The sequence below is a fragment of the Sinohyriopsis cumingii genome, chromosome 5 (assembly GCF_028554795.1).
Source record: "Sinohyriopsis cumingii isolate HCF-2022 chromosome 5, ASM2855479v2, whole genome shotgun sequence".
Classification (NCBI taxonomy): Eukaryota; Metazoa; Mollusca; class Bivalvia; order Unionida; family Unionidae; genus Sinohyriopsis; species Sinohyriopsis cumingii.
The window spans coordinates 61,699,278-61,711,605 of record NC_142965.1 but is presented as its reverse complement, the minus strand read 5'-3'; the positions used below and the strand labels follow the sequence as shown (position 1 = coordinate 61,711,605).

At 35.9% G+C, this 12,328-nt stretch overlaps 1 protein-coding gene across 4 annotated transcripts in view; it reads right to left on the bottom strand.

Annotated features, from left to right (window-relative positions):
* The window catches only part of LOC149799291 (basic immunoglobulin-like variable motif-containing protein), a 55,839-nt gene extending 51,559 nt beyond the window's left edge, over window positions 1-4,280 (bottom strand). The window contains exons 1-2 of one of the 4 annotated variants that reach the window (XM_089958591.1): window positions 3,687-3,868; window positions 708-869 (exon numbers count right to left, since the gene is read on the bottom strand). The gene's annotated coding sequence lies outside the window, so the exon portion shown is untranslated. Of the gene's footprint in view, window positions 1-707; window positions 870-3,686; window positions 3,869-4,044; window positions 4,150-4,218 lie in introns of those variants that run through there. The other 3 variants (XM_089958594.1, XM_089958595.1, XM_089958592.1) reach the window with 3 other exon arrangements.
* Window positions 4,281-12,328: the final 8,048 nt, after the last annotated feature.

The window sequence follows — 12,328 nt, the reverse complement described above, 5'->3', positions numbered from 1 at the left end:
GCACATTAAGAAAAACATTAATAAGTTGATCCATGCTGGATTTCAACTTGATTTGTCTGTAATGGGAATTGGCCATCATAACTACTTGGCCAAATAAGAATCTAAGAATAACTCTGAATTTCATGTTTATCTTTTTATCAACATGGCAGTTAAATTATTTCTAGTAAAACCCCTACAGTGAATTATCACAATTATTCTACTTGGAAAATCCAGTAATTTATGGCCAAGCATAAAATAAAAGGATATGACTGATGATGATGAATATTTTTAAAATCAGGAAAAGACAATCAAGAATTGAGAATCGTTTTGGCCTCCTTATCATTTGCACAACATATTTTTTTTCCCAAGGTTCCAATGATACAAGCAGATATTAAAGTAAACATACATACGGCAACAGCACAAAAGAAAAAGATGATAATGGACATTAGTAAGCAAATAATAACTACAGCATTGTGGGCAAAGCTGAATAAGACAATACCAAAACAAAAGCAACATCTAACACTAAGATGCCTCATACACAAAACATACATGCAATAAAAAGATACAAACTGTATGATGTGAAGATATTAAGACATTAATACATATTAAAAACACCGCAAGAAAACAATATACCTAATGCAATTAAAAGGGATCCAAAACAGATAAAACGATAGCATCATTCATAAAAAAACATAAACATTAAAATAAATCTAATAAACTAGACACACTTTTTCTTGAATGTCTGAAGCTGATAGTGGACTCTACATTTAGTTGAAGATCATTTCATGTACTGGACCTTCAAAAGAATTTAACATGGCTGGATTTGTGGAGCATTTGGGGACCAAGCCATGCATGACCTTCCATATTAAGCAGCATCTGTTGTAGATAATCTGTTAAGAAATACTTAGAAAATTGAGCTCACTGTATATAGCAATTATATCAACAGTGTGAGCGTAGCAATAACATTTTACAATTATGTGACTGTTCTTTGTATTTCCTGAAGTCTATCAATTTGTCTTTGATAAACTACACCTAATATTAGAATAATAACTGATGTGGTAGAATTGAAGTGTATGATACAAGATTTCCATGTATGGATTGGAATGAAAATAAGGAAACATATTTCAGAACCTCTATAAATATATTTAATTGCCAACTGATTTTTATGACATTGGCTTGAAAGTTATTTTCTAAAGTAAAGCCTCAGTAGTCAGTTTTTAGTTCATAAAACTCTCTCATTGTTGAGCTTATGAGATAAGTTAATGTCAGAAGACAGAAGAACTGAGTTAGTCTTGCTAATTAGAAGACTAAGTTTGATGCTCTTCAACCCAGTATAGAAATCAGTGAACTCAAAATGATGAATTAATTTTATTTTGTCAGCAATTTTTTCAGCACAATAACAACAGTATTATCTGTTATATTTTTGCTACAGGTTCTCTGTGAAAAATAAACTGATCAGTTACATAAATAATAACCAAAACATGTCCAGGAGGGATCCCTAGGGAACACCTGATCTTTAAGTTGAAAGGGGTTAAAATTGTTTACAGCAAATGTCTTCCATTTGATCGAGATTCACAGTCTTTAATGGCATACTGTTTTAGCTGATGCAAACGAATGGAGTGATTACCAGTATCAAAGGTTTTCTTTGATTATTATTGCTGATTATTTAATTTTCATGGGGGTAATGAGATTCACTTTTGAGCCAGGACATTTTGTTTTGCATCTACCTCAAGCTAATCAATTTTATCAGCAAATATAATTGATATAATAGGTTATTTTCCTATAAATCAGTGCAAGAATATTTTTTGAGCTATTTAAGAGCCAAGTACTATTTATTTATTTTTTAACTCAAGGCCCACCACCTGCTCCCCCCCACCAACTTAAATGGTTGATCCCTAAGGTTTACCATTCACGCCATCATCCAGTTATTTGATTTGCTAAAGAAAAGAAGATTCCAAATTGCTGATGTATTAAGTCTTGTGATCATGCAAACTTTTACAGTAAAATAATCTTAGGTTTTTTTTTTATTATTGTCAAGAAATGGCTGGAAACATTACATGTCCCATATTTTTTTGCCATTCAACAAGTGTCCTGTCATGATCCTTGTGAGAATTTGCACAGTACTTATTTTTGTTATCTGCTTTGTCTCCATCCATTTGAGAAAACAAACAAGTCAAAGCTCATGAACTGTTAAAATGTGTGTTAATATATTGATATACAATACTGTCTGGCACATCTGTGCACCTGTTTCTGTATCCAAAATTGAAGAAAAACACTTACTGAATTGAAAAATGGCAAATGTCACCAGAATATTCTGTTCAAAATAATAATAATTTTGGACACGCAGGATACCACTCTCATGTTTTACTTTTGCCTGTTTCTATCAGCATTTCAGTCAAGTAATTAGGTCAGGTTTATTGCTAGTCTTACAAAATTCACCACAATAATGCCAATAAATGGTAAGAGATATTAAGCAAACTAAACCAATCTTGCAAAAATATGAGTCAAGTTCAACATTTTATATAAAAAAAAGATATTATGTGGAAGAGAAACAACAATGAATAGGATGTAATGTGTTTACAATGTCTTGTTTATGGAGAAGAATTACTAAAGAGTTTAGAAACAGACTAAACACCAGTGAATTTCTTGAGAATGCCATTCTAGTGGCAAGTTGACACATTGGGTAGTAGAAGATATTGTATGTGTGAGACAACTTCTTGAAAAATTGGAAACTTGGATTAAGATGCAGAATTTTTTAAGGTATACGTTTTCATCTTTATATGATGTATTTATTTGTATGATTCTAAAAGATCCATAGTAAATAGGATTTTCTGGGTTACAGGTTCAAGTAGGTCATGGAGTGGGTCTTCACGTTGACATTTAGAAATCATATTTTCATATGCCTTTCAAGTCAAAATGTGGGATATTTTTGTACACTTTATGAATATCACTTTTCCTAATTAAAGTATGATCATTCTTTCTTGATACAAAATGAATTTTTGACCCAAAATAGCATGTGATCCAATGTTTACGGAAATGATGTATTGTTGCGCAGAATTACCCAACATGCAGACTTGGCCAATATGGTGGTAGGTACAGTGACATATCTTAAATAAAATATTGTTCTAAAATGTAATATTATGGCCAAATTAAAAAAATGTGTGTGCCTCTGATTACCTTTAAAAAAATAGGGTTGCTACAAACTTTTTTGTGTTGGTCTGGATTGATTTAAATCAGCCATAAACTACACAATGTCATTTGCATCCTGAATGTAACTTTCAATGTCTCAGCATCCCTTTGTTAATTTCTTTTCTCATTAAGGTTTTTTCTTTTTTTCAATATTTTTTTTAAAATGTGGCATCAGCAAAGTTCATCAGGTATACAGAAAGACACTAACTTTTTAGATTGGTCTGGTATAGTTTAACTTAAGTCTACCTGTTCCTGATTGTTAAATGCTCTACACCTTAGCTGTCATTACAAAAATTATCGATTTCTATAGACTTTTACAATTGAGACCAGGTACTTACCTGGATCAAATGAAGTGGATGCTGACTATAAACATTCACTTTTTGTATCTTTATATTACAATTTTACAAATAATATTCATTGATGACAAACAAATTAAACGTAATTAACATTGAAAGGTATGTATAATTAAATTCTCGAAAATTACACCCTTGCTGAAATAACTTCGAGCCCTACTTGACCTGTGTGACAATGTGTGAGCACATAAAATGTTGTCATCAAACAACTTGCGAGTTCAAACTTGGACAGGCACTGCCATCAATAAAAGTTTCGCTACACAAGGTTCTGATATGTGAACCATATATATAGTATATATCAGAACCTTGGCTAGCGAAGATGCATTAATAAACGGTTCTTGCACATCCGGAATATTTTAAACTGGCACAGAACGCGCACGAGACACGATTACACGTCACATGACGTAACGCCCTGCAAGTCAGCAGACAAACGTAATGTCCAGCTAGCTCATCTCACTGCTAGATATTACCTATTTCATATTATTTTCAATATTTTTTTTACTTATTTTAATATGAAGCTTACGTTGTGTACCCATGGTTCAAAGCACACCCCATTGGCATACGACGAGTGCCTCGAAAATAGGCAACGACTGTTGACAATTTAGTTCCTTTTCATAGCAAAGATGGACATTCCGTCAGTGTTTGCAGACCTGATGCAGTTATGTACCCCTCGTGAATGTAAAATTTTTCAACTCACTGCAATGATCGACGCATGTATTCCTCAATAGCAGCCCATAACAACAGTTTGTTTACAAATTCAAAATCCTACTTCCGGAGGCAAGCTTAAAACACTGGGAAGAGATTTATCCCATCCATGAATACAACCATAGGAAAAACATACGGATGAAGTAAAAGTTGTTATCATATAATATTCAAGATTTGTAGTAAATCTGATTTTTTTTTAATCACTGAATATTTTCACGAAATGGTGTCCTTGGATACTGACACTTTGGAAACACCCACTGATTCGATCAAAGGGCAGATTAATAACATTAATCACGTTAGTGTGTGATGTTATAAACTTTGAAGTAATCGAATTGGTTATGGAAATGCAAGGGACGAAAAATAATCATTAATAATAATAAGTGTATTCATGTCATAATTATTCACACCCACGGTCCCATCGAGGGACAGAATTCATGGGCAAGAGTCTTACTGGTTTGAAGGGCCTTATGTGATGATATTACAATGAAATTTGAATTACATTTGGTAAGTGGTTACTGCACTAGATACTAACTGCAAAAATCTTTAATCAAAGCTGTCACACGAATACAACCACTCACTCGCAAAGGGAAACCAAAACTTTATATGTACCCTTCCTAGGGTAATATACATAATTTTAGATACGTGAAATAAAGATTTTTCCTTTTCTTTCTTTTTTCTTTTTGTTTTGCCAATGTTTTTGGCAAATGTAAATTAAAATATTCTTATATATGTGAAACACTGTTTCCATATGCCCATATGTAGTTTCCCTTTGTAAAGCGAACCTCATCTGCATCGATTGTGAGAGGATTATTACATTTTGCTTGTTTCATCACGATTAGAAGATAAATGAAGGTTTTGGACATAAAGGAGGGTTGCGTGGTGTTGAAAAAAGGAGCGAAGAGAGCAAATCAATGGCATATATTTCCTTTTGAGATTTAAGAATGGGGATTTTTATGATGGAGCGAACAAATAATAGAGCCACAGCACGCATTGCTTCTTATATTAATTTTTGTGATCACAACTTGGTTTCAACTAATTAGATTTTTTTATTGACCAAAAGCGCAATTTGTTAATATTTTACTAATTCGGTCTGAGTAAAGTTGCCTAGACTTAGAGAACTTGTTTACCATATTTTTCATTCGTTCGTTATTGACGAACCACTGGAAATGAAAAAAAAAATCGCCATATTGCTATAATTGCAAAGAAAATATTCGTCTATAAACGTCAAATAGGACTGTTCGTATCATGTTTCATATGAAATAAGTCCGGAATATATATGATCTGTCAAGAGAACTGAGCATTTCCAAATTATATAAATCGAATATCATACGTGACAATTTGTTTATCTAGTAAAGGTGGACAGGTCAATACAAACTACCGTAGATAACATAATTTAGAACAAAAAGTCATACTCTTGAAAATAACTGATTCACCAGTACAATGGATGTATCATTTTATGGAATTAAACTAGTGTTGCAATTGGAATTTAACTCCTATGGTACGGCATCCGGGTATCCTGTGTCGTAAGTTAAAACTATTATTTTATCTGACGACCGGGGTCCTAGATGACCGGTATGGTACGGCCTCCCCCGACCTCGCTTTCCAGTTCGGCCGTACTTACGATGAATGCCTTAACTGTACGGCGTGCTTTACCATGACCTACTTGCACCACTGAATTCCCACCCATCACTCCATCAAACCATTTCGTAAATACGCAGTTACGTCACGTCACCAGGATCTCAAAAGAGGGACTATCAGAAAGATCTACCGTGAGCGGAAGTAGAGAAACAGTAGTGTGCAAAGGGAAAATAGCGCCCTGGGCCAGTGGCGTAAATGATACCCAGAGCGACTTTGATGGCCCAAAGAAGTGCAGATGCGCGAGCAGCATAAATCTCCGAACTTCAAAACTGTAGCTTGTCCTGCACGTTGTTGTTGTTGTTGTGGGGTTTAACGCCATTTTTCAGCACACGATAGGCTATGCATGGCGGCAGTATTAATGGTGGAGGAAGAGCCCGGGAAGAACCACCGACCCACGAGAAGCCACTGGCAAGCTCTCTCACATACCCACACTGGCCGAATCCTAGATTCGAACCCACGCAGACAGAGGTGAGATGGCAGTGATCCGTAACGGAGAGCGCTTTAGACCACTCGGCCACTCGGGGCCCGTCCTGCACTGTACTGATCAAGCAAAATCATACAGCATTTTCTGTCAAATGTGCCATTCTCAGTTCAGAGCACAAATTGGCAAGATCAGTCACTCTCATACTCACAGAACTAAACCAGGTATAGATGTCTTTGTCATCTTCCAACACGAAGGATGAAAATCAGCAGCACATACATACATACATACATACACAAACACATATATACACACACACAAACACACACATACATACATACATACATACATACATACAGGGCACCGAATGGTCTAAAGCGCTTACTGCCATCTCACCACTATCTACGTTGGTTCAAGTCTCGGGCTTGGCCAATGTGGGTATGTGAGAAAGCTTCTCGTGGGTCGTTGGTTCTTTCCGGGTTTTCAAGGGTTCTTCCTCCACTATTAATATTGGACGCCACGTGTAGCCTATCTTGTGCTGAAAATGACGTTAAACCCTATAACAACATACATACATACATACATACATACATAGTGCATCCAGTCATCGATTAATTCCTGTTTTCATTCACATGTCGGTCGTACATAAATTACTCACATAAAGATGGGACTTGGGGAGAGGGAGAGGAAAAGAGAGGGACAACGTCGACTAATTTAACAGCTTGCCTTATTCGTAAGGAACTGCATATTTATGTCTCTATTTATGCATGATACATTCAGCTTTCTGTTTAAATCAATCTCACCACCAACGCAGCAGCTGTAATTATGTGTCCATATCGCACTTTCTAAGTAATCAATCGTGTTAGTTAAATAAATCACATATTGAAATTTGTCATGCATGACTATCTCACACGCAATGATTTGTCATAAAAGTTGCAAAATGAACTGATACATCCATGCACTCGAAAACGATACAGATTTTAATACGAATAGTTGTACACACACACACACAGATATATATATATATATATATATATATATATATATATATATATATATATATATATATATATATATATAATTCTCTGCGCGAGCGTCTTCCAACAGTACCCGCATCCGAAAACATGTTACAGCGATTTACAAAATTAGTTGTGTTTCTCTTTTTTTCTGTATATATGTTTCTTAATGTTTTTATTTCTTGGGGAATGGGTGGAAGTAGTAGCCGTGGAGATATAGATCCCATGTGTTGTATATACCTGGGTGTAATATGTGATTATGTGTATCAAAGATTAGAGATATAGAGTGGGTCTGTAATTTCTATCATGTACGGTCGCAAAGTGTTTGTGTTATGGCTGAAACAAGAACGCCTGTTTTGTCCCACAATGCCTTATAAGACCACGATATCAGGCCCGACCCTAGATCAAGGCGAACGAGGCAACCTCCTTGGGCTCTGCGCTTTCAGGCAATCAACTACGCAATGCAAGTTTTGGCTTGGGGCCCCGCTCATATCTTTTGCTGCCTTGGACCCCGCACATCCTAGGGTCAGGCCTACACGGTATGAATGGGAATTAGCTACATGTCTTCCTCGCTATTTCAGTGTTAGGAACACGTTATATGACAAAACATATTTTTAGCTGGACGGATCTATTTACAGCAAATATTGGTACATGTTTGTTCTTGTCCCTGATGGTAGGTTTGACGCGTCCTAAAATGGTATGATATGGGACAGATCGTGGCAAATAGCCTCGACAGACTCCATATATATATATATATATATATATATATATATATATATATGTGTGTGTGTGTGTGTGTGTGTGTGTGTTACTTATTCATTTGCTTCTTATATTTGCATACCCTAAATATGTGCAGATCCGTGAAGCATGGGTATAAATTTTTCATAATTTTACCGTTCTAACCCATTGTACACAGTAATATAAGTAAGCCGATACGGTCAGGTAAGCCGTATTGTTAAGACATTTATAACCAGTAAGGCCTTACCAAAAAGACGAGGAGGGGTGCAGTACCATACCGGTTAGAGTTAAAATCTACTTGCACCACTGATTATACCAGGGGAAAAAAGCAGATGTTGCAGTTCCGTCTTGATGCCATGTCTTTGTGACTGTTCTCATGTCATAGATTCTATACTGCCTCTATACTGCGGGAATAATTCGGATTCTTTGTCGTAAGAGAAAGTCGACAATCTAGATATCGCAACTGGTTGTCTCTCTATCGGAATCAAAAGTGATGATGCTTAAATGAAATTCAGACTGTGGAATTGGAACTGAGCTTTGAAAATAATGATCTTACAGAGAAATTTCCACAGGACATCACTTACCAAAGGATAGGATACATGTGATCCAGTCATGTAGACTGCCCATGGATAGTACTTACTTTTAATTAAGAGTAATATGTGGTTCTGTGTATCTAAGCTTATCAAGCAGCGATACATTCTGGAGGATATGGTCCCTAAGCAGTCTTGTTTCAAATAGTCTGGTTGTCGACTTCGTATGTTCCATGTATTGTACACCGCTTCGTATGGACTCTAATCACAATTATTTTTCCTCTAGTCTCTACATTTGTTTCTCAGTTCTGAAACGTCGACTGTATTGAAATACTAACAAATCATATGTTCATCTAAAATACTATCAAAGACGAACTCACGGTGAAATTCTTCTCATAGGTTATTCGGCACTTTCATGAGAGGCTTGACTATACACAAAAAAACGTGCAATGGGTCACAGATTTTACTTCCAGATCACCATCAATAACTCATTATTCACAGTGCACTATTGACGAAATACCCAAAGAAAACCCCACCCTAGTATTCATTCATAAGAATAAACAATTATTACTAAATTAATGCCAAGAATGCCTAAATCTAACTCTTGTACCACCACCATAATGAGAAAGAAATGAATGCTCTAAAAATAGACTGGTATTACATTCGAAGGTACTCAACCGGAAATAATAATTGTGACATGAGCCCGTATATCGGCGTGAAACGCAAGGCACATACTAAACAGAGAACCAGACTATCATTCAAAGTGGTCTACTTGCAGTCTGAAAGCTCCATCATCCCTACATCCACGAGGATGGAGATGACAAGATGGATTTGGACCGAGCAATTATGAAAGTCAACTTTGGTATGCTATATCATGTATCCGTCAGCACTTCTTTTAGCGTTTTAACTTCAGGGAAGGAAATATATAAACAGGTTGCCGTAGACAGTGTAATGCATGAGCTTAGGAGTGGACCATTTATATCACACACAGACACAGAGTTAAATGTCCTTCTGTTGTTGTTGTTGTGGGGGTTAACGCCAAATTTCAGCATACGATAGGCTATGCATGGCGGCCAGTATTAATGGTGGAAGAAGAACCTGGAAAATCCCCGGGAAGAACCACCGACCCACGAGAAGCTACTGGCGAGCTTTCTCACATACCCTATTAAAGTTAAATCGTGACAATACCCTTACCGAACGTATAACAAAACAAGTTAAATCATATTGTAGACCTTCCTCTGCTAATTAAGAAACGTCATATTTGGGTGCCCCATCAAAGATCCAATATAAAAGTTGTAACCTTTTTATAATAACCATGAGACCGAGTAAGACGCAATTACTTTTATATTGCTCAAAATATTAGCTTACCTGTCTTAATTGTGTGTGCTGAAGTGAATCTTCTGTAATCTTCTTCTGTATATGCTGTTACGTGTTTAGGCTCGAATAAACAGTAACACAAAAAGACTGAAAACAACAGGCTTTTTAAAATTTAACAAATAATTTATTTTCCTGGAAAAATTATGTAAAAATAAAAAAGGAGAAGAACTTACGGTTTCAAGAATCAAATCCAAAAATAATCTAAGAGTAATCCACGAATTATTTTGCAAAAGTCCTAGTAACAAATGTTCTAATAATTTCATGTGGAAAGTCTATTATGTGGTGACGTTGTTAATTTGTATAGTTGTTCTGTAGTACGGTTGTTGCGTGGTAACGTTTTATGTTTGTATGGTTGTTGGTAACAAAACTTCAATGTCTTGCTCTTGTTGAAAATAGTTGTTTGGGGAATGATGCTAAATGATATTGCCTTGGATAAGAATTTAAGGGTTTAAGAATATAATTATGTGTATCATTTGGCGCTGTTGTGCATGAGAAAAAAGCGCAGTACGTGTCGCCAAACGGATGGCAAATATATCTGAGCACGTTCTACCAAATTGATGGTAAATATAGCTCAACACTTTCTTCCAGACGAAATGGAAAGATGCAAAGGTTTAACATATGTCTCCAGGGAAGCCTTAAAGACAAAACAGAAGCTGCACCTGTTTAATACAAATGTGCGTTTTCTGTACCCGTAGAAACATTGTGGCAATGCTGAAACGTTTGTATTTTTTCCCCAGCATTGTTGCACCAGATTATAATATCTTACAAGATATCTAAACGGAGTGTATTGTGTTACCATTGTTGACAAATGTAAAGTTAAAAAATAGGAACCAACTTGTCATACATAGTTGTTTTGGAAAAGGTATGCTTTCTTGATATCTTTGAGTTATAATACATTTCCACAAGCAAATCATGATTTAAATTTTAAAAACAGCTTTCCTCTCTTATGCTATATTCTTTAAATATTTGTTTTTTAAAAAAACAGTTTTTGACCGAAACCTTCACTCAGGTTATTGTTATGGAAGTCTCAAGTTGTTGCTATGGAAGTAAGATGCCAACATTGTACTTGGATTCCCATATAAATTGCTTTCATCTCACTGGTATGCACAACATAAAATCACAGCCATAAGACATTAAATAATCCTGCATAAAAATCATGTGAGGTCATGTATGGGACAATGAAGAAGTCATTATTTCGGTGGCATCCTCTGTCTCACGCAATACCAGGCGAGCATGCTCTGTCTCTGCCTCTGTCTCTCTCTCATTTATATATATATATATATATATATATAGAGAGAGAGAGAGAGAGAGAGAGAGAGAGAGAGAGAGAGAGAATATATAATATATAGCCACTTCTGTTTCATTTCATTAATCAGTCACGGGGCCGGATCAAGGGTGGAGGGATCCGGAAACTCCCTCCCAGGCTAAAATAAAAAGCACACACACACACACAGTGTAACTTTGTCACTTGACATTTGACCATCGTTTTATACCTGCACACGTTTATCGGGTATTATGCGCAGTTTGAGTAGACAGACAGAATTTTGCTTTCGTGCCCTTTTGAGGAAAGCCAGGGCCCTTTTGAAATTTTGGACCCCGGCTCCACCCAAAAAGTTGACATGCTCCGGCCCAGCGGTCATTCCCTTGACGCGATGAATACAATAGGCAAAAGACAAAAAGAAGCAAAATAAAAATAGTCGCGAACAATCGTTACTGATTGGCCAATATAGATAAATGACAATGAATATAAGTGGTCAACGTTATGACAGGTATATTCCACACATTATCAACAGCCATCTGAAACGCTTTAAAGATTCTTTGTTGTATGTATATATATTTGTCCGCCCCTCCTTTTCTATGATTGCACCACACCGCAACGTTCTGCTGTACTAATCACCTAATAGTTCCACATTTCGGCTTAAATCATTGATTTAAAATAATTGTTATCACTTGCAAGAAAGAAAGAAAGAAAGAAACAAAGAAACTAAAGCTCAGTCATACATTTCCCCAAATTATGCGTAAAGCCCTTTCCTCAGAATGTTGATTTAGCCCCAAGGTACTAAAATACAGAAAAATCTCAAGATCTTGTCTGTGTAGAACAAAATTGATAGTACCTACTTGTTTTCCTAATTATTCTTTCAAACTCCCAAAACCAACGAAGAAACTAAATCTACTATTTACGTAGTACAAAAGGTGGGTGCATGCGGTATTTTATTAATTCTGACAATTTTCATACATCATAGCTGACATAACTTCTTCGGCATGGTCTTACAGGTACGTGCAGTAATTCATAAATAAAATATCGTATCGGAAGAGTTAAGGTAACGACGCAAAATAGTTGTTAGTCATTGTAAGCTTGCAAACACGACACCTGAATCAAGT